The sequence below is a fragment of the Peromyscus maniculatus genome, chromosome 19, assembly GCF_049852395.1.
Source record: "Peromyscus maniculatus bairdii isolate BWxNUB_F1_BW_parent chromosome 19, HU_Pman_BW_mat_3.1, whole genome shotgun sequence".
NCBI classification, from domain to species: Eukaryota; Metazoa; Chordata; class Mammalia; order Rodentia; family Cricetidae; genus Peromyscus; species Peromyscus maniculatus.
Window position 1 is genome coordinate 21705574 of NC_134870.1, and position 19426 is coordinate 21724999.

Sequence of the window (19426 nt, forward strand, 5' to 3'; positions counted from 1 at the left end):
TTAATCCCAACACTTGGGAGGCAGAGGCAGGTGGTTCTCTGAGTTTGAGGCCAGCTTGTTCTACATACTGAGTTCCAAGCTGGTCAGGGTTACGAAGGGAGATTCAAGTCCTCTACAAAAACATACACTCTAAACCTCTGAGCCATTACTCCGCCCCTTCCATGCTTTCATTAAATGTACAAAGTAACTTAAGGTTAAGGGCTTTGCTCACAATTTGGTTCTTGCTTTAGGGATAAAAGACCCAGGCCATCTAAGCCATGTAAGCTGCTCCTGCTAGCAAAGGTTAGGGGTGTGACACACTCTTTTTTGTTTGTTTGTTTTGTTTTTCGAGACAGGGTTTCTCTGTGTAGCTTTGCGCCTTTCCTGCATCTCCCTCTGTAGCCCAAGCTGGCCTCGAACTCACAGAGATCCTCCTGGCTCTGACTCCGGAGTGCTGGGATTAAAGGCGTGGCACACCTTTTTTATAAAAAGAAATTACCTTGCAAAGTTATTTTCCCATTGTTTCTGTGTTTCTTTTTGTGGATACAAAGATTAGTCTTTTCTAACACCTTGAATTTGTGTATTCAAGGATGCCTTTGAACTTCTGACCCTCCTGCCTCCACTTCACAGGCCATCAAAACCAGTATAGGTAGTGCTACAGAAAGAAGCCTGGGCCTCCTACATGCTAGGCAAACACTTGACCAACTGAGCAAAATCTGCATCCCTTGTTATTAATTATAATATCTTTTTTGTGTATGTGTGCACACCAAGGAACAGTACCGTACAGTTGTTGGGGAGAATTTGTATAATTTGTATTTCTTTTCTTTTCTTTTTTCTTCTTCTTCTTCCTCCTCCTCCTCCTCTTCCTTTCTTCTTTTTTTCCGAGATAGGGTTTTCTTGTGTAACAGTCCTGGTTGTCCTGCAACTCATTCTGTAGACCAGGTTGGCTTCGAACTCCCTGAGACCCGACTGTCTCTGCCTCCCAAACGCTGGGATTAAAGGCGTGCGGCACCACCACCCTGCTTTTCTTGGCTCTTTTTATTTTTTATTTTATTTATTTTTTTTCTTTTTGGTTTTTGGAGACAGGGTTTCTCTATGTTAACAGTCCTGGCTGTCCCAGCCTCTTAAGTGTTCGGATTCCAGGCGTGAGCCACCACTCCCGGCTTGAACAAGCCGTCTTATTTAGTTTTTATAAAGCGGGATGTTTTTGAGAGCATCCGCGATGGCTCACCAGGTGAAGAAAGTCAGTACGGCCCTGGCGTTAGGCTCTGCACCCAAACCGACTCCAATGTTTGAGCGCCGGAGACACAGGCCCCACCCCTCACCTGCGCGCATGCTCTGACACGAGCCCTACCGGCGACCTGCGGCATAGGCGCGCGTGACGTAGCACCGCGGGGCCGTGATGACGCACAGGCGTACGCTCGGTGGCTCCTCGGGGAAGATGGCGGCTGCATCTTTGAAGGAGAGGCATTGAGAGTAGGGAGAAGGGGAGAGGAGCGGACGGGAGAGACATTCCCCACGGCACCGAAGGACACCGCGCTCGCGGCCAGGCGCCCCTCCCGGCCCTCCACGGTGAGTGTGCGGCGGGGCCCGTGAGGGCCGCGGGCGGCCGCGCTCCGCCATTTTCGGGCCCGGCCGTTGCGTGCTTCGGGGGGTGGGGGGGAGACAGGTCGCGGGAGAGGGGAGGACGGGCATCTGCGGGGCCGGCCGCGGCTGGCGGGGGTCCCAGCGGACGGACTTCGGGGAGGAGGCGGCGGCCGTGAGGCTCCCTCGGCCTCGCCGTCCCCGGCCAGGCCGGCCGCAGAGACGCGAAGTTCGGAGGAAGGAAGCGCGTTGGGGTGGAGGGGAGTGGAATGGAGCGCGGCTTTGAGGGCTGCCCAGAAGGGGGCCGGAGAAGTTCCTGGGAATCCAGGGGGAACAGCTGGAGGAGAGTCAGCCTGGATGCTTTCTAAAACTGAGATCCGTGCTGGGCGCTCGGAGGAAGGCAGAGCTTTGCGCTCTTGCACGAGTTTCAGTCGTCTCTGGCGCCTTTGCAAATGTCCCACCGAGCACTCGTTCTCCATTCCAACTGGAAATTAAATTCTGGTCTCAGTATGTGAGAGAAACAAAGGCTTTCTGGCAACTGGATATTTATGGTGTTAGAAAGCGCCTCTCGTTTTCTTTTCTCCCTTTTCCGATTTCTTGGAGACTGGTCCAGTCGTGTTGCCCAGGTTCGCCGAGAATTTCCAGTCTTCCACCTGCCGGGCACAAGCGAGAGAGAAGCGCGCGCGCTGCCTGGCTTGGCTAGCGGTCCTTTTGTTGTTTGGTTTGATTTCTATTTTATTTTTGATACAGTTTCACTGTGTAGCCAGGCTGGCCTAGAAACTCACTATGTAGCCTAAGTTTCGAACTCAGCGCTAATCATCCTCTCATTCTCCCAACCGATGGCATGACCAGCCGGAGCCTCACTAGACTTACTTGGCTGTAACCCAGGCTGGCACTAACTTGCTAATTAACTTCCACTTCCCGAGTGGGATCGAAGGCGTGGGTCACACCTGACCGAGAATTTGTGCTTTTTTTCCTTTTAAATTGAAGAATTGCATATGAGTGTATGCGTGCACGCGCGCTCCGTCCCTCTTCCCCTCCCCCCTCGCTGGTAGGACAGAGGACAGTTTGCTGGAGAACGCTTTTCCACTAAGTGAGTCTTGATTGAACTTAGGTGGTGTAGGTACTTTAACGCTGAGCCATCTGTTGAGTTACATTCTTGGTGTTTCTTTTTTTTTTTTTTTTTTAACAAAGTGTTGATATTGGGTTGTAACTCTTGTGGTTGGTGGCCCTTCCGGAGTAAGGGAGCTGCTGGTTGAGGGATTACCTCCTTGGATTGGAAGTCAAAGTCAGAGAAGTGTGTGTGTTAACATATGTAAAGACTGTCGGGAATGATGGGAGGCAGTAGCTGTTTGGCAGCTATGGATGACAGGAGCCAAGCCACAGTGGTGACATAGACCACTTGGGAGCAAAACTTTCACGTACTCTCTGGATATAATACAGGCAGCCTTTTGCCTGTGAATGTTTAACCCAAACAAAGAACAAAGCTCTTAGTGACTGTTAAAAGAAAACACTTTAATTGTTTCCCTGGTGGCATTTTTTTCTTCTCCTAATCTTAATTGCATTTGAGACCCACGTTTTGTTTCTATTAGGTACTTTTGCATTTTTAATTTGTTTCCATGCTCAGTAGAGGTAAAATACTGTATAGATTTGGTTTGAGACAAAACTTGAAGTGCTGTATTTAGCTGATTTACTATAGAGACTTGGGGAACATTTTGATACCCTTCTCCTAATTCTGGGAAGGATTTTGGTAGAAAGCTGGTTTACGTCACAGTGCATTAGAAAAAGTAATTTGACCACCAGGCTCGGGGGCACATGCCTATAATTGGGAGGCAGAGGCAGGCAGATCTGAGTTTGAGGCCAGCCTGGTCTATAGAGGAGGTTCCAGTACAGCCAGGGCTACACAGAGAAACCTTGTCTCAAAAAGCAAGCAAACAGGGCTGGAGAGATGGCTCAGCAGTTAAGAGCACTGTCTGCTCTTCCAGAGGTCCTGAGTTCAATTCCCAACAACCACATGGAGCTTCATAACCACCTGTAATGAGATCTGGCGCCCTCCTCTGGCCTGTAAGCATGCATGTAGAACACTGTATATACAATAAATAAGTAAACGGTGGTGGCGTTCGGGAGGCAGAGGCAGGCGAATCTCTGTGAGTTCAAGGCTAGCCTGGTCTCCAAAGTGAGTTCCAGGAAAGGCGCAAAGCTACACAGAGAAACCCTGTCTCGAAAAACCAAAAAAAAAAAAAAAAAAAGGCAATCAAACAGTCCCGCGGTGGCACACGCCTTTAATCCCAGCACTCAGGAGGCAGAGCCAGGCGGATCTCTGTGAGTTCTAGGCCAGCCTGGTCTACAGAGTGAGATCCAGGACAGGCACCAAAACTACACAGAGAAACTCTGTCTCAAAAAAACGAAACAAAAGCAAACAAATGAAATAGTAAATTGTTATTTATGAAGCTGAAAGCTTAGTGAATTTTGTCATCACAATTTTATCCTGACCTAAACCTTTAATAATATTTTTACTGACCTCTTAAGCCCTATATTCAGAGTTTGCTTTGCTAAATAAGAGTCCATTAACATAAAAAGATCATTAGGTAATAGAAAGTCTGTTTTTTTTTGGGGGGGGGGGCGTTAGATATTATTTGATTATTGCCAAGCTCAAACTTTTGTATTTCAGAATGAAAATTTAAAGTTTCATAACTCCAACAAAGATATTAGTGAAAGTTTTTTATTTTAAATTTATATGAATGCATTTATGTAATCCTTTTGAGGTTATTTAGAAAAAATTTGGTATTTTACTTACGTTTTTAATTTTTAGGTAAAATGGTATTAGTTGGAGCTAAATGGTCACTATCAAAAGTTTTTTTCCATTAAAAATTTACATTTACTTTGTGTGTATGTTTGTGTGTATAGAGGTCAGAGGACAAATTAAAGGAATTGGTTTTTCTTTTCACCTTGTGGATTCTGATCTTGTCAGCTGTCTTTTCCCACTGAGCCCCTGACCACACCTGCCTTTGACCATGGTTTTAGTACTTAAATATTTTATCTTTGTTGTTAGCTGTGATTTAGGTTTAAGATTTCTACTTGGGCCAGGCCATGGTGTTGAATGCCTATAATCCCAGCACTCAGGAAGCAGAGACTGGTGGATCTCTGTGAGTTGGAGGCCAGCCTGGTCTACAGAGGGAGTTCTAGGATAGCCACAGAACACAGAGAGACCCTGTCTCGAAACAAAACAAAGCAAGACAAAAAAAAAGATTCTACTTGGACATGTTTTCTTTGGTGACATACCTCTCCCACCACAAATCATTTATCTTAGACACCGACGCTGCCATGTTGGAGAGTGTGACCTATATTACTGTTACTCATTTTGGACTGTAAATAGCAACTTTATAAAATTTGTGTAGTGCCTTATTTTCATAATTTAAGTGTTTATAAATTCCAGACCCAAGGGAGATATATTGGAAAGAAAATCATGGGATGCTGTAGCAAGTAGCCTAAGTTTGCAAGCTGAGTTCATCACAGCTAGCTTTAGATCAAGAGGAAAGGGTGTGATGAGTATGAATTCAGGGGATTACCTGTTTTAAGTGCGTGTTACATCATTGAACTTTACCTTCACTCTAAAGCAGTTTTTTTTTTTTTTAGATTTATTTATTATGCATACAGTGTTCCGTCTGCATGTGTCCTTGCAGGCCAGAAGAGGGCACCAGATCTCATTACACGTGGTTGTGAGCCACCATGTGGTTGCTGGGAATTGAACTCAGGACCTCTGGAAGAGCAGTCAGTGGTGCTCTTAAACACTGAGCCATCTCTCCAGCCCCCAGTTTTTTTTTTTTTTTTAAATGGGTCAGTTAATGAAACTCTGAGTATCAATTTCCTTATATATAAAAATGATAATTGCTAAACTGGGCGGCGGTGGTGGTGGCGCATGCCTTTAATCCCAGCACTCAGGAGGTACAGCCAGGCGGATCTCAGTGAGTTTGAGGCCAGTCTGGTCTACAGAGTGAGATCGAGGACAGGCACCAAAACTACACAGAGAAACCCTGTCTCGAAAAACCAAAAAAAAAAAAAAAAAAAAAAAAGTGATAATTGCTATGGGTGGGATAGTACATGCCTTTAATCCCAGAACCTCAGGCAGCGGAGGCAAGCAGTTTGAGGTCTGCCTGGTCTACATAGTGAGTTTGAGGCTACACTATGTAGTGAATGTAGGCTATGTAGTGAATCCCTATCTCAAAAAAACAAAAAAGTGAAAGTAATTTCACTGTTTCCAGTCCCAGTAAGAAATATGAAAATTTATTGAATGTGTATACTGCATATACTCACCGCTGAGAGGTAGACCAGGCTGGTCTCAGAGAGATCCCCTGCCTCGGCCTCCCAAGTGAAGGAATTATAAATGTGTTGACCACTTTGTCTTCATTCATTGGTTGATGGGTATCTGGATTGATTCCGTGTTCCACCACTTTGCCTTCATTCATTGGTTGATGGGCATCTGGCTTGGTTCCGGTTCCATTTCCTGGCTATCGGGAGTAGCACAGGGTGTACAAGGTCTGTAAATACCGAGGAGTGGGTTAGCTGGTCATAATGGTAAATTCTTTTCAGCTTTTTTTTTTTTTTTGTTTTTGTTTTTGTTTTTTGTTTTTCAAGACAGGGTTTCTCTGTGTAGCTTTGCACCTTTCCTGGAACTCACTTGGTAGCCCAGGCTGGCCTCGAACTCACAGAGATCTGCCTGCCTCTGTCTCCCAAGTGCTGGGATTAAAGGTGTGCGCCACTACCACCGGCTCCTTTTCAGCTTTTTGAGGAATTCCTAGTGGCTGCAGAAGTTTACATTCTACTAGCAGATCTGGATTAGGTTTCTGCTCACTTCACATCCTTTCCAGAATTTTTGTTGTTGAGTCAGAGTTCTCACTATATCCTTCTGACTATCCTGGAACTCAAACAGATTGGCTTGCCTCTACATCCCCAGGGCTGTGATTAAAAGCGTGCTCCACCACTCCTGGCCAGTGTTCCTCTTTTTTTGAGATTTAAATTAACTGTGTGTGTAGGTGTTTTGCTTTTGCCTGCATCCATGTCTGTATAGGTGTGTGAAGTGCAGGAAGCTTGAAGACAGATCAACACTTTTAGTTTGCATTTCCCTGTTTTTGTGTAGTGTATTCATTTGGGAGGTTTTTTTGTTTGTTTGTTTGTTTGTTTGTTTGTTTGTAAGACAGGGCATTCTGTAGTTCAGACTAGGCTGAAATCTTATAGTCCAGGCTGGCCTTAAACTCATGGTGATCCTCTTCCCTTAGCCTCTAAAATATTGGGATTATAAGCACTATCACGACTGCCAGACTTGTGCTTTTTAAAGGTAGTAGATTCTGTAGTACCTTCTTGTTGTTATTGTTGTGCCCAGATCGCGACCCCCAGAGAGACCACCAAGGACGAGCAAGCCGGAATGCAAAAGCAAGGTTTAATCGTGGATATCCAAATGCAATACAAGCCTACTGTATACTGAAGTCCCTGCCTAGGCTTGTATTGCATTTGGATATCCACGATTAAACCTTGCTTTTGCATTCCGGCTTGCTCGTCCTTGGTGGTCTCTCTGGGGGTCGCGATCTGGGCACAAAAGTTATCAATTTTAATTTTATTTAATATTTGGGGGGCAGATTCTTGATTCATTTGCATCCCTGACTGGCCTGGAATTTGCAGGGATTCCCCTGCTGGGATTATAGTCTGTGGCACTGCACCTGGGTGTGGAGATCAAATTCAGGTCATCAGGTTTATACACGGCAAGTGCCTTTCCCTGGATGAGCCATCGTGCCAGCTCTACTGTATGTTTTTGTATTTCTAAAAGTTAGGCATAAATTCTAGAGAATGGGGGCAAGAGGATCAGGAGTTTAAGGCCAGATGAATTTGAGGCCAGCCCAGGTATGACTGAGTCTGTGCCCAATTTAAAAAAAAAAAAGATACTGGGCGTGGTGGCAAGGCTTTTAATCTGGTCTACAGATGGAGTTCCAGGACAGTCAGGGCCACACAAAGAAACCCTGTCTGGGGCTTCCCTGCCTCCCTGCTAAAGTTAAACTTTACAGTTACACTTGTATTGTGGACAGTGACTTTTGGTTGTGAGGACCTTGTTTCTCAAAGTTTTGACTAGTGATTGATGGTTGTTGATTAAACCATTGGGGATTCTAATAAAAAGAAAACCAACTTTTTTTTTTTCTTTAAAAATGCTTTGTGCTGGCGGTGGTGGCGCACACCTTTAATCCCAGCACTCGGGAGGCAGAGGCAGGCGGATCTCTGAGTTCAAGGCTAGCCTGGGCTACCAAGTGAGTTCCAGGAAAGGCGCAAAGCTACACAGAGAAAACGTGTCTCGAAAAACCAAAAGAAAAAAGAAAAAAAAAAAGAAAAGAACACCAAAAACAAAGTGAGATCCATCCAGGACAGGCATGAAAAACTACCAGAGAAACCCTATCTCGAACCCCCCCTCCAAATGCTTTGTATGTCAAGGGTGGAGCACAAAAACTTAGCATGTCTGACCCTCAGTCTAGTATGCTACGAAGTGTTTACTGCTGGGCCACAACTCCAGCTGTCTCCACTTGGTTGTTGTAATTTCCTTCTCCTTTCTTTCTCCCTTCCTTCCTTTTGTTGTCTTCTCCTTTTCTTTTCTTTTTTTTTTTTTTTTTGAGACAGGGTCTTGCTGTGTAGCTCTGGGTGGCCTGGAACTCACTATGTAGACCAGGCTGACCTCTAATTTGTATCAGTCCTATAATTCTCTTGCTACCATCGTTTCTTGAGTACTGGGACTACAGATATGTGATATTACAATCAGCCTGAAGAATGACTTTTTGATAGTTTCCATGAGATATACCTTGCTTTTGTTTGTTTGTTGATGTTGTTTGTTGAATTGTTGAGAATTGTGCATGTTAGTCCAGCACTTTTACTGCTAAGTTATATACACATTTGTGGACTTTTTTTTTTTAAGCTTGCCAGAGCTAGTCTTGAACTTAAGAGAAAATTTTTTTATGTGTATGGGTGTTTTGCTTGCATGTATGTTTGCCTACAGAGGCCAGAAAAGGGTATTAGATTCCCCCAGAACTGGAGTTACAGATAGTTGTAAGCTGTCATATGGGTTCTGGGAGTTGAACCTTGGTCCTTTGGAAGAGCAATCTAGCCGAATTGATGGCTCAGTGAAATTCCCGGTCTCAAAGAACAAGAACAATTGAGGAAAACACTCAGCATCAAGCTCTGGTCTACATGCACACACGCACGCATAAATGCACAAAAACATGTACATATACATCACACATAAAAACATACAAAAAAGAAAAAAGTAAGGCTGGAGAGATGGCTAAGTGGTTAAGAACACTTGCTGTTCTTTGCTTAGAGGACTCAAGTTCAGCCCAGTATCCACATGATGGCCCACTACTGTCTGTAACTCCAGTTCCAGAAGATCTGGTACCCTCTTCTGGCTTCACAGGTATTGCATACATGTGTACACTTACGTACATGCAGGTAAAGCATATAAAATAAAAATAAATCTTTTTAAAAATAAAGTGAGAAAGCTGGACAGTAGCGCACAACCTAGCATGTATGAGGCTCTGGGTTCTGATTCCATGTAACACACACACACAAAAAGAAGTGAAAAATCTACAGAGAAAATATCTACAAATCATAAATCTAATGAGAGTCTTACATCAGAGCGTGTCAGCATACAATCTCAGCAAGTTTCAGGCTAGTGAGACACTGTCCCACAGTGAGGCAGGCAGGAAGGTGGAGGGGGTCAGAATGTGTAAAGAGCTCTTATAACTAACTCAGTAAGAGAAAAAAAGAACCCCAGGCTGGAGAGTAGCTTAGCAATTAAGAGCACTTGCTCTTCTTGATGATTTGGGTTCAATTCCCAGCACCTACACAGTGATTCACAACCCATCTGTAAGTCCAGTTTAGGTGACCCTGCACCTTCTTCTGTACCTCTACTAATACATAGTACACACGCAAGCAAAAAACACATAAAATAAAATAAAAATATCTAAAAATGAAAAAAGGAGAAATAAATCATATTAATTGGGCAAAAGGTTTTTTTTCTCCCTTGAGACAAGGCCTCACTATGTAGCACTGACTGGCCTGCAACTTGCCTCCTAAGTGTTGGGATCAAAGATGTGTATCACCACTGTCCGGTCCCAGGTTTGTGTGTGTGTGTGTGTGTGTGTGTGTGTGTGTGTGTGTGTGTTTTAATGTTTGATTTCTTACCCATTTTTCTTGCCATCTGGCAGTATGGGAGAACTTTGAAATCATTATTGTCATTAATCTGTTTATGTGTAGCTGTATATATTTAGGCTCTGATACCACTGTGCGTTATGTGGTGGTCAGAGGACAACTTTGAAGAGGTGCTTTTCTCCATCCACCTTTTACATGGGTTCTCAGGATTAAACTCAGGCTGTCAGGCTTCTGTGACAAGTGCCTTTTCCCTCTAAGCTATCTTGCTGGCCCTAAATTGAGTTTTCAATGTTTGAAATCAATAAGTATGACCTACAAAACAAATCTTATTAATTTTTGGAAGATAGTATACTTGATAGAAAATTCAAAAGCTGCAGACTAAGTTTCTTCTCAACTTTATACCCTAATTCATCTGTATTTTCTCAAATGTGTTACTTTATGTGTGAGTGTTTTACCTCTATGTGTGTCTATACCACATGCTGGCCTTGCTCCCACAGAGGCCAGAAGGTGGCAGGTTCCCTAGAACTGGGGTTGCAGACATAGCGCTCTTAACCAGTGAGCTCTCCAGCTCCGCCCGCCCTCATGAAAGGGTGGTTAAAATGTGTAGTCTATTACAAAATGACTAAGTGTTTATTATGGATGGAAAATTTAGAAAATACATAGCAGTAAGTCTAATTTCTCTCTGTCTCTCTGTCTGTCTCTCTCTGTCTGTCTCTCTCTCTCTCTCTGTCTCTCTCTCTCTCTCTGTCTGTCTGTCTCTGTCTGTCTGTCTGTCTGTCTGTCTCTCTCTCTCTCTCTCTCTCTCTCTCTCTCTCTCTCTCTCTCTCTCTCTCTCTCTCTCTCTCTCCAGGGTTTCTCTGTGTAGCCCTGACTGTCCTGGAACTTCATATAGACCAGGTTGGCCTCGAACTCAGATCTGCCTGCCTCTGCCTCCTGAGTGCTGGGATTAAAGGTGTGCACCACCACCGCCTGGCCAATTTCTGTAAGTCTTTAAAAAATGCTTATTATTTATATATTTTTGTGTATGTGTGTTCACCTGTCTGAGTTTATATGCATTACGTGTACAGGAGCCCTCACAGGCCAGAAGAGGGTGTGGTGGTGTGGCTAATAAACTTATGTGGGGTCAGAGAAAGGAACAGCCACAATATTAAACATAGAGGTTAGGTAGTGGTAGCCCACGCCTTTAATCCTAGCATTTTAGAGGCACAGATCTGCCTGGATCTCTCTGTGACACACACACCTTTAATCCCAAGAAATGAGCCTTTAATCCCAGGAAGTGATGGCAGAAAACAGAAAGGTATATAAGGCATGAGGGCTAGAAACTAGACGCATTTTGGCTGGTTAAGCTGAGATAAGGACCCAGAGGCTTCCTTCCAGTCTGAGAAAAAAGGACCAGCTGAGGAACTGGCGAGGTGAGGTAGCTGTGGCTTGTTCTGTTTCTCTGATCTTCCAGCATTTACCCCAATACCTGGCTCCAGGTTTGATTTTATTAATAAGACTCTTTAAGATTCATGCTATAAGAGGGTATAAAATATCTTGGAATTAGAGTTATAGGCAGTTTTAAGTCCCCACGTGGACTTGGACATGGCTCCTCTTCAAGAGCATAAGTCCTCTTAGACCACTGAGCCATCTTTCCAGTCCCTAATTTGATATATCTTCCTATGACTGATTTAAGGCATACAACCAAGGTAGTTTTATTATTCAAATTTTTAAATTGGTTTTTGGAGACAGGTTTCTTTTTCTTTTTCTTTTTTTTTTTGAGACAGGGTTTCTCTGTGTAGCTTTGCGCCTTTCCTGGAACTCACTCTGTAGTCCAGGCTGGCCTCGAACTCACAGAGATCCGACTGGCTCTACCTCCCGAGTGCTGGGATTAAAGGTGTGTGCCACCACTGCCTGGCTTATTATTTAATTTTTATTTTGTTTGCTTTTGAAAATTATGTTTATGAGTATTTTGCCTACATATAATGTATGTATACCAACCACATGCATGCCTGGTTCCTGCAGAGGTCAGAAGAGGGTATCAGATCCCCTGGAACTCGAGTTATGGATAGTTGTGAGCCATGCCTGACCTAGTAGGTGATTTTTTTTTTTTGTCATTGCATGAACACCACAAAATGTGCTTACACACCCACTGTGATGGTATAGGTCAGTCAATCTACATGATTTCTTTTTTTGGGGGGAATGTATTTCATATTCATTCATTCATTTATTCATTTATTTATTTATTGTGTTTTTGAGCCAGAGTTTTAGTATTGTAGCACTGCTTGTCCTGGAACTCACTGTGGAGACCAGGCTGGCCTCAAACTCAGAGATCTGCCTGCATCTGCCTCTTGAGTGCTGGTATTAAAGGCATGCACCACACCTGCCTGGCTTCTACATGACTTTTTAAAAAATTTATTTATTTATTACGTATATTGTGTTCTGCCTGCATGTATGCCTGTACACCAATAGAAGTCATCAGATCTCATTACAGATGGTTGTGAGCCACCATGTGGTTGCTGGGAGTTGAACTCAGGACTTCAGGAAGAGCAGCCGGTGCTCTTAACCTCTGAGCCATCTTCCCAGCACCTCTACACGACTTCTTTATGTAGCCAAAAGACAAATATGAAATTCTGCTGACATAATAAAGTATACTCTGAACTTTTATTTATTTTTTTGTCTAGGTAGCTAAGGCTGTCCTTGGAATTAAGTGTCATTCTGCTTCAGTTTACCAAGTACTAGGCATGGTTTGTTGTACTGTATATATACACATATATATGTGTGTGTAGTCTGGCAGTGGTGGCATGTGTGTGTGTGTGTAAATATACACAACCCATGTATATATACATTTGTGTATATATACACACACACAAAATAGAAGTACACTTTAAATTAGAGTATTATACAGTATACATAAGCCTGTAGTGTCATAGTTGTTTATTGCCATTGTCAAGTGTATATAATTGTTGTTTATTGCCATTGTGTTGTACATAATTCAGAATTGTATGTGCTATGTTTTTATTATGAACTTGACATATACTAGCATCTTTACAAATCCAAGTAATGCTTTATGCTATCTATGATATGACTTTACTAGGCAATGAGATTTTTATTTTCATTGTAATGGTAGGATACCAAATTTGTTTATGTGATCCTTTGTGGGCTGTAATATCTTAATAAGACACAATATCAAGAATGAAAGAAGAATTTTAGAGAAGATTTTACAGATGTTAAAATACTAATGAGGGTGGGCGGTGGTGGTACATACCTTTAATCCCAGCACTCGGGAGGTAGAGGCAGATGGATCTCAGTGAGTTGGAGGACAGCCTGGTCTACAGAGCGAGTTCCAGGACAGCTAGGGCTGTTACACAGAGAAACCCTGTCTCAAAAACCAAAACTAAAACAAAACAAAAACAAACCAAAAAAGACTAATGAGATACCATGAACAGTTGTATGCACTAAAAATTGGTGATGTGGGAGAAATTAATTTTGTTAAAATACAAACTACCAAAACTAACCAAAGAGCAAAAAATCAGTCTACCTTCACAAGAGGTAATAGCATCAGGAAGGCTAAAGAATTTTTAAAAACTGGGGCTGGAGAGATGGCTCAGCAGTTACCCAGCAACCACATGGTGGTTTACAACCATCTGTAATGAGATCTGGTGCCCTCTTCTGGTGTGCAAGCATACATGCAGGCAGAACATTGTATACATAATAAATAAATAAATCTTTAAAAAAAAAAAAAAAAAAAAAGAGTACTGGCTGTTCTTCCAAAGGTCCTGAGTTCAATTCCCAGCAACCACATGGTGGCTCACAACCATCTGTAATGAGATCTGGTGCCCTCTTCTGGCCTGCAGGCCTGCATGCAGACAGAACACTGTATACATAATAAATAAATAAATAAATCTTAAAAAAAAAAAGAATTTTTAAAAACTTCCAAAAACATAGCATAGAACATGGATGGCCAAGGGAGCTGTGACTGTCCTGATTTGTAGAGAAAATGGTGCTGTGGCCACTAGTTCTGGTATAAGTCATTCCTGCCTAACTTGGTGACTGCCAGACTAGGTGAATTTATCTGTCAGGGCTCTTTCTGTGATGGTAGTTTCTGTTCTGCTATGCAGTTGTACAGTCTGCTGGGCTGTCTCGAAACATCCAGGGTATTGTTTCTCAACAGGACATGACACCCCCACCCCATTTCCACTTCCCTTCTTGCCTTCCTCCGATCCCTTCTCCTTGTCTCTGTCCCTCCCCCTACCTTTGGGATAGGGTCTTACTATGTAGCCCCTAGCTGGCCTGGAATCCACTATGTTGACCGGTCTGGCTTAGAAATGCAGAGATCTGCCTGCCTGTGTCATGAGATTCCTGGGAGTGAAGGTCTTTGCCACCATGTCTGACAGAATTCTAGTTCTTAAAAACCCTTTAAAAATAATGGAATTTTTTTTTTTTTTCAAGACAGGGTTTCTCTGTGTAGTTTTGGCGTCTGTCCTGGATTTTGCTCTGTAGACCAGGCTGGTCTTGAACTCACAGACATCCTCCTGCCTCTGCCTCCCGAGTGCTGGGATTAAAGATGTAGGCCACCTGGCTAAGGAAAACTTTTTAATGTGCCTCATACTTTTTTTTTTTTTTTTAATGGTACTGGGGATGGAACATGGTAGGCTAGTACCATAAAGTGGTACTGACAGTTTTTCAGAAGATTAATCACAAATATAAATGACTCAAGTTTCAGTTCTAGTTATTTACTCTAGGAAAAGGATAATACATTCACAGAAAAAATTGTACTGGTGTTTATAGTAGTTTCATTCAAATTGCTGAACACAGCATATATCCAAATGTCCTCAGTGAATGGATAAACTTTATCTCCATAGAATTTAGCAATAAAAGAAAAGGATAATTAAAACAGCATGGTTAGTTTTTCAAAACATCATGGCAAATGGAAAATGCTACTAGATTAAAAAAACTTCATGAGATGTAATTTTGTTTGTACTATGTTTGTGAAAATATAGACTTCAGTGATGGAGAACATTGCAGTGGTTACTGTGGTTAGGGGTAATGCTGGAGACTGGTACAAGGAACAGTATAGGATATATGTGGGAATGAGGTGTGTGTGTAGAGAAAGAGAGACTGTAAGTGTAATGATAGGTGTCATCTCTGGCTCTCCTCAAACTCACTGTGTAGCTGAACATGATCTTGAACTTCTGATCTTCCTGCTGCTACCTCTTGAGTGCCACGTTTATAGATATATGCCACTAAACTTTGGTTTGTGTAGTATAGCTCAAACCCAGAGCTTCATTCAGGTGTGCTAGCAAGCATCTGCCAACTGAGCTGTATCTTTAGCCCCAGTTTCTATATCTTGATTATGGTCAGTGTGTGAAACTGGGTTCATTAAAATACAGAATCATATTGCATAAAATGAATATTAAATTAATTTTGTATATATGTGTGTGTTTGATTGTGGGTTTGCACATGTTTGAGTGCAGGTATGAGAAGTAGGTGTTGGATCTTGAACCTGCTGACCTGGTTACTAGGAATTATGTGTAATATTCAAAATAAATTTAGAGCTCAGTGTTAGAGATACTTGTCTAGTTGTGTGCAAGGGCCTGGTTTTGATACCTGGTACTTCAAAAATAAATATAAACATAATTAAGTTAAAAGAATAAGAAAAACCGTAGATCCTGAGAAAATGTTTGAAAAAGATATCCCACCAGACATGGTGGTGCTTACCTTTAATCCCAAGTACTCAGGAGGCAGAGACAGAAGAACCTCTGAGTTCAAGGCCAGCCTGGTCTACATAGAAAGTTCCAGGCCATCCAAGAGAGACCCTGTCTCATCCCCCCCCCCCAAAAAAAAAACAAACCAAAACAAAAAGACTCATTAAGAATGAGATATCTAAAACATACAAAGAGCTCATAAAACATAATTTAAAAAACTAATTCGATTTAAGAAAATGGACAGAAAGATCTGAATAGAAACATTAGCATATAGATGTCAAAATAAGCATGTGGAATGATGCTGAGCTAGGCATTATGCTTGTGTACACACTGTTACAATCTTAGGACTCCAATTTGAGGCCAGCTTAGGCTACACATAACTTACCAGGTGAGCCAGAGCTATGTAGTGAGACCTTGTCTCAAAACACACAACAACAAATCCTCTCCCCCCACACAAAAAGCAACACACCTAACAAGCTGTCATTCATTTCTGGTGGGAATACAAAATGAAGCAGCCACTTTGGATGCAGAAGCATCCTTTTACATACAGTGTAGCAATTGTACTTTATTTATACAAAAGTTAAATAATTTCTCAGAAAAATATGCACATTAATGTTTATGGCAGTTACACTACATAACAAACCAGGGAAGCCACCAGAATGCCCTTCACTAGGTCATAGGTAGCATAACCCTGTGATGATAATGTATCAACTGTAAAAAAGATACGGAAGAACCTTAAAAGCATCACTGCTGGGCCCAGAATGGGGGTGCACACCTTTAATCCCAGCACTTGGCAGGCAGAGGTGGTAGATCTCTTGAGTTTAAGGGCAGCCTAGTCTATAGCTAATTCCATGCCAACCAGCTACACAGTGAAACCCTGTCTTTAGAAAAAGGTGGGACGGGGATGGGGCGGTGGGAAAGCATATTGCTAGTTGGGAGGTGGGTTGGTAAGATGGGTTAGTGGGTAAAAGTGCAAGCAAATCCCCCCCCCTCACCCTCTTCCCCAAGACAGGGTTTCTCTGTGTAACAGCCCTGGCTGTCCTGGAACTAGCTCTGTAGACCAGGCTGGCCTCGAACTCACAAAGATCTGCCTCCTTCTGCCTCCTGAGTCTGGGATTAAAGGTATGTGCCACCACTGCCTGGCCTGCAAACAGATCTGATGACTTGGAATTGTATCCTTGGAGCTCATGTAAAGGTGGAAGGAAATAACAAAGTCACACGTTCCATAGTGTGGGTTTGCATTTTTCTTCCTTCTCTTTATTTTTTTATTTTAGTTTTTTTTTTTTTAATGTGCATTGGTGTTTTGCCTACAAGTATGTCTGTATGAGGGTGTTGGGTACCCTGACACTTGGAGTTACAGTTGTGAGCTGCCATGTAAGTTCTGGGAATTGAACCCATCTGAGTCCTCTGGAAGACCAGCTAGTGCTTTTAACCACTGAGCCATCTCCCCAGCCTCCTCCTTCTCTTTATAAAATATATATATAAAGTCTATATAGAATGTAGTTGAAAAAAATGTGAGGACATGCCATTTATCCTTTTTCTTGGAAATATGTGAGGATAGTCTATTGCTTTAAGGAAAAACAGTTACTTGTTATCGACAAAAAATTGAGTTTTTAATACTTAAATTATGTTAAATATGTATCTGTTACTGTGAAGTTGGTGTTTCGCATAATTGGTACATTTTCTGATGAGACCAGTGGTGACTTGACTTTATTTTGGTTTAGTTTTTTGAGACGGGGTATCTCACTTCGTAGTCCAGGCTGAGCTAACCCAAGTCAGTTTTGAGACCAGTATGCTTTTTGAGACCAGGATCTCACTCTACCTAGCTTTCTTAGTTCTGGCTGGCCTCCAACTTCCAGAGCCTACCTCTGGCTGGGATTAAAGCATGTGCCGTGGTACTTGGGTCTGGAGTTTTTAAGAAAATGATTATTTTGTAAGTGTGAGCCAGGCGGTGGTGGTGAAAACCTTTAATCCTAGCCCTTGGGAGGCAGAAGCAGGAGGATCTCTATGAGTTTGAGGACAGCCTGGTCTACAAATTGAGTTCCAGGGCTACACAGAGAAACCTTGTCTTGAAAAAACAAAATGGAGGTTTTTTTGTTTTTGTTTTTGTTTTTTTGTTTTTGTTTTTTTTTTTTTTGGTTTTTCGAGACAGGGTTTCTCTGTGTAGCTTTTGTGCCTTTCCTGGAACTCACTTGGTAGCCCAGGCTGGCCTCGAACTCACAGAGATCCGCCTGGCTCTGCCTCCCGAGTGCTGGGATTGAAGGCGTGCGCCACCACCGCCCGGCTGTTTTTTGTTTTTTTAAAGGGCAAAAAGGTCCAAATAGAGCTGGCCATGCATGTGTGCGTGTGCGTGTGCATGTGCGTGTGTGTTTTCAAGACCAAGTTTCTCTGTGTAGTTCTGGCTGGCTGTCCTGCAACCTGCTCTGTAGACCAGGCTGTCCTCAGACTCAGAGATCCACCTGGCTCTGCCTCCCAAGTGCTGGGATTAAAGGCGTGCGCCACCACCGCCCAGCTCTCTGCAGTTTTATTAAGTATTATGTTATTATTTGCTTGTATATCCACTATGATAGTTAAATAGTAGTCTATCAACATAAAACATCCCCTTTTACAAGCATACCCACCTATACTCATCCTTAACTTCTGGCATTCATTAATGTGGTCCCCAGTTATTGTTTGTCATTTCAGAAATGTCATATCAAAACTTAAGTTTTATATTTTATTATTTTAGTTTGTTACACTTGATTATGGCTTTTTTATTGTAGCGTTGGAGAAACAAGGAATATTTGTGCCCTATCTATTAAAACAAACAAAATCAAAACAAAACTTACTCAAAGTAAGAAAAAACAGACAAGCAAAGCTGGGCCTGGTGTTTCAGGCCTTTAATCCTAGCACAGCAGGCTGAGGCTGGCTGACCTGTGAGGTGGAGTTATGGAGAACAGCCAAGGCTTCATAGTGAGAGCCTGTCTCAAAAAAGGAAGTTAAAAAAAGATGTAAATGGCAGCATAGAATCTATCCTTTTGAGCAGATTCAGATACCTACCACGGCAGTGAAGGTGCAGTACATTGTGTCACTGCTGAGCCTTCAGCTTGGTGCCAAGCCACCTGTAAGGATGTCTTTTGTGTAGCATGGCATTTGTTAAAGTTGTCAAGGAGAGATGCCAAGGGAAATTTAGAAGAGTGTAGTGTAAAACTAACTCCTGTGCTTGGAAATGCAGAGTGATGATATTTTGTGTAGCTAACAATATTGTTTATGTCACGAACCAAAGTGTGGTCTGGGAGTTGGCTTAGCAGATTGTGCACATTGTACAGGCTTGTGCTGGCCCATGGGCTTCTCAATAGATGTAGCCTTGTAAGGTCTGTGAAAGCCAAGTGGGGGAGATAAATGCAATATGGAAAGCATTGGTGGTCAGCCGAGTGCCTTTGCCTTTGTTTGGATGCAGGCGTTGTGGAAACTGAAAGTACTTAATAAGAAACAGTTTTCTTAGCACCTAAGTAATCCAACTCCAGATGTAGAGATTCTTAGAAGAGGGGGGGTGGGAGTGGGGACGAAAGCTCATGATGTTCTGTGCAAAATCTAGTTATGAGAAAAACAACAAAAGGTTAAAAAAAAAAGGTACAGAATTTTCCCATAATATCCCTGTAACTGTTCAGCTCTGAAGGGAAAGGTATCCTGGTAGTCAGAAGCCAGTTGGTTGGATTTCAATTCCTGCCTAGAATTGTTGGATAGCTCAGAAGAAGGCAAACTTCCTCAGTGTTCAGGGACAGGTTACTGAGAACTAAACCAATTTTCTGTGAAGATTATTTTTCATATAAAGAAGGCAATTAACCTACTGACCAAGTAACAAAAAAAGGACTTGATGGGAGGAGGACTCGACATGTTTAATGGCTCTTTCCTTGTTTGTCCTTGATGTGACAGAATGGTTTCTGTGTAATTATTGATTTATTCAGGATTCTTGTTTAATTAATTAATTTGGTTTTTCCAGGAAGGGTTTTCTG

General features: G+C 42.5%; 1 protein-coding gene across 2 annotated transcripts in view; it reads left to right on the top strand.

Moving 5' to 3' along the window:
* Positions 1 to 1327: 1327 nt before the first annotated feature.
* Wdr33 (WD repeat domain 33) overlaps positions 1328 to 19426 on the top strand; it is a 114694-nt gene continuing 96595 nt past the window's right edge. The window contains exon 1 of one of the 2 annotated variants that reach the window (XM_006977946.4): positions 1328 to 1551. The gene's annotated coding sequence lies outside the window, so the exon portion shown is untranslated. The remainder of the gene's footprint in view (positions 1552 to 19426) is intronic. The other variant, XM_076554878.1, reaches the window with a different exon arrangement.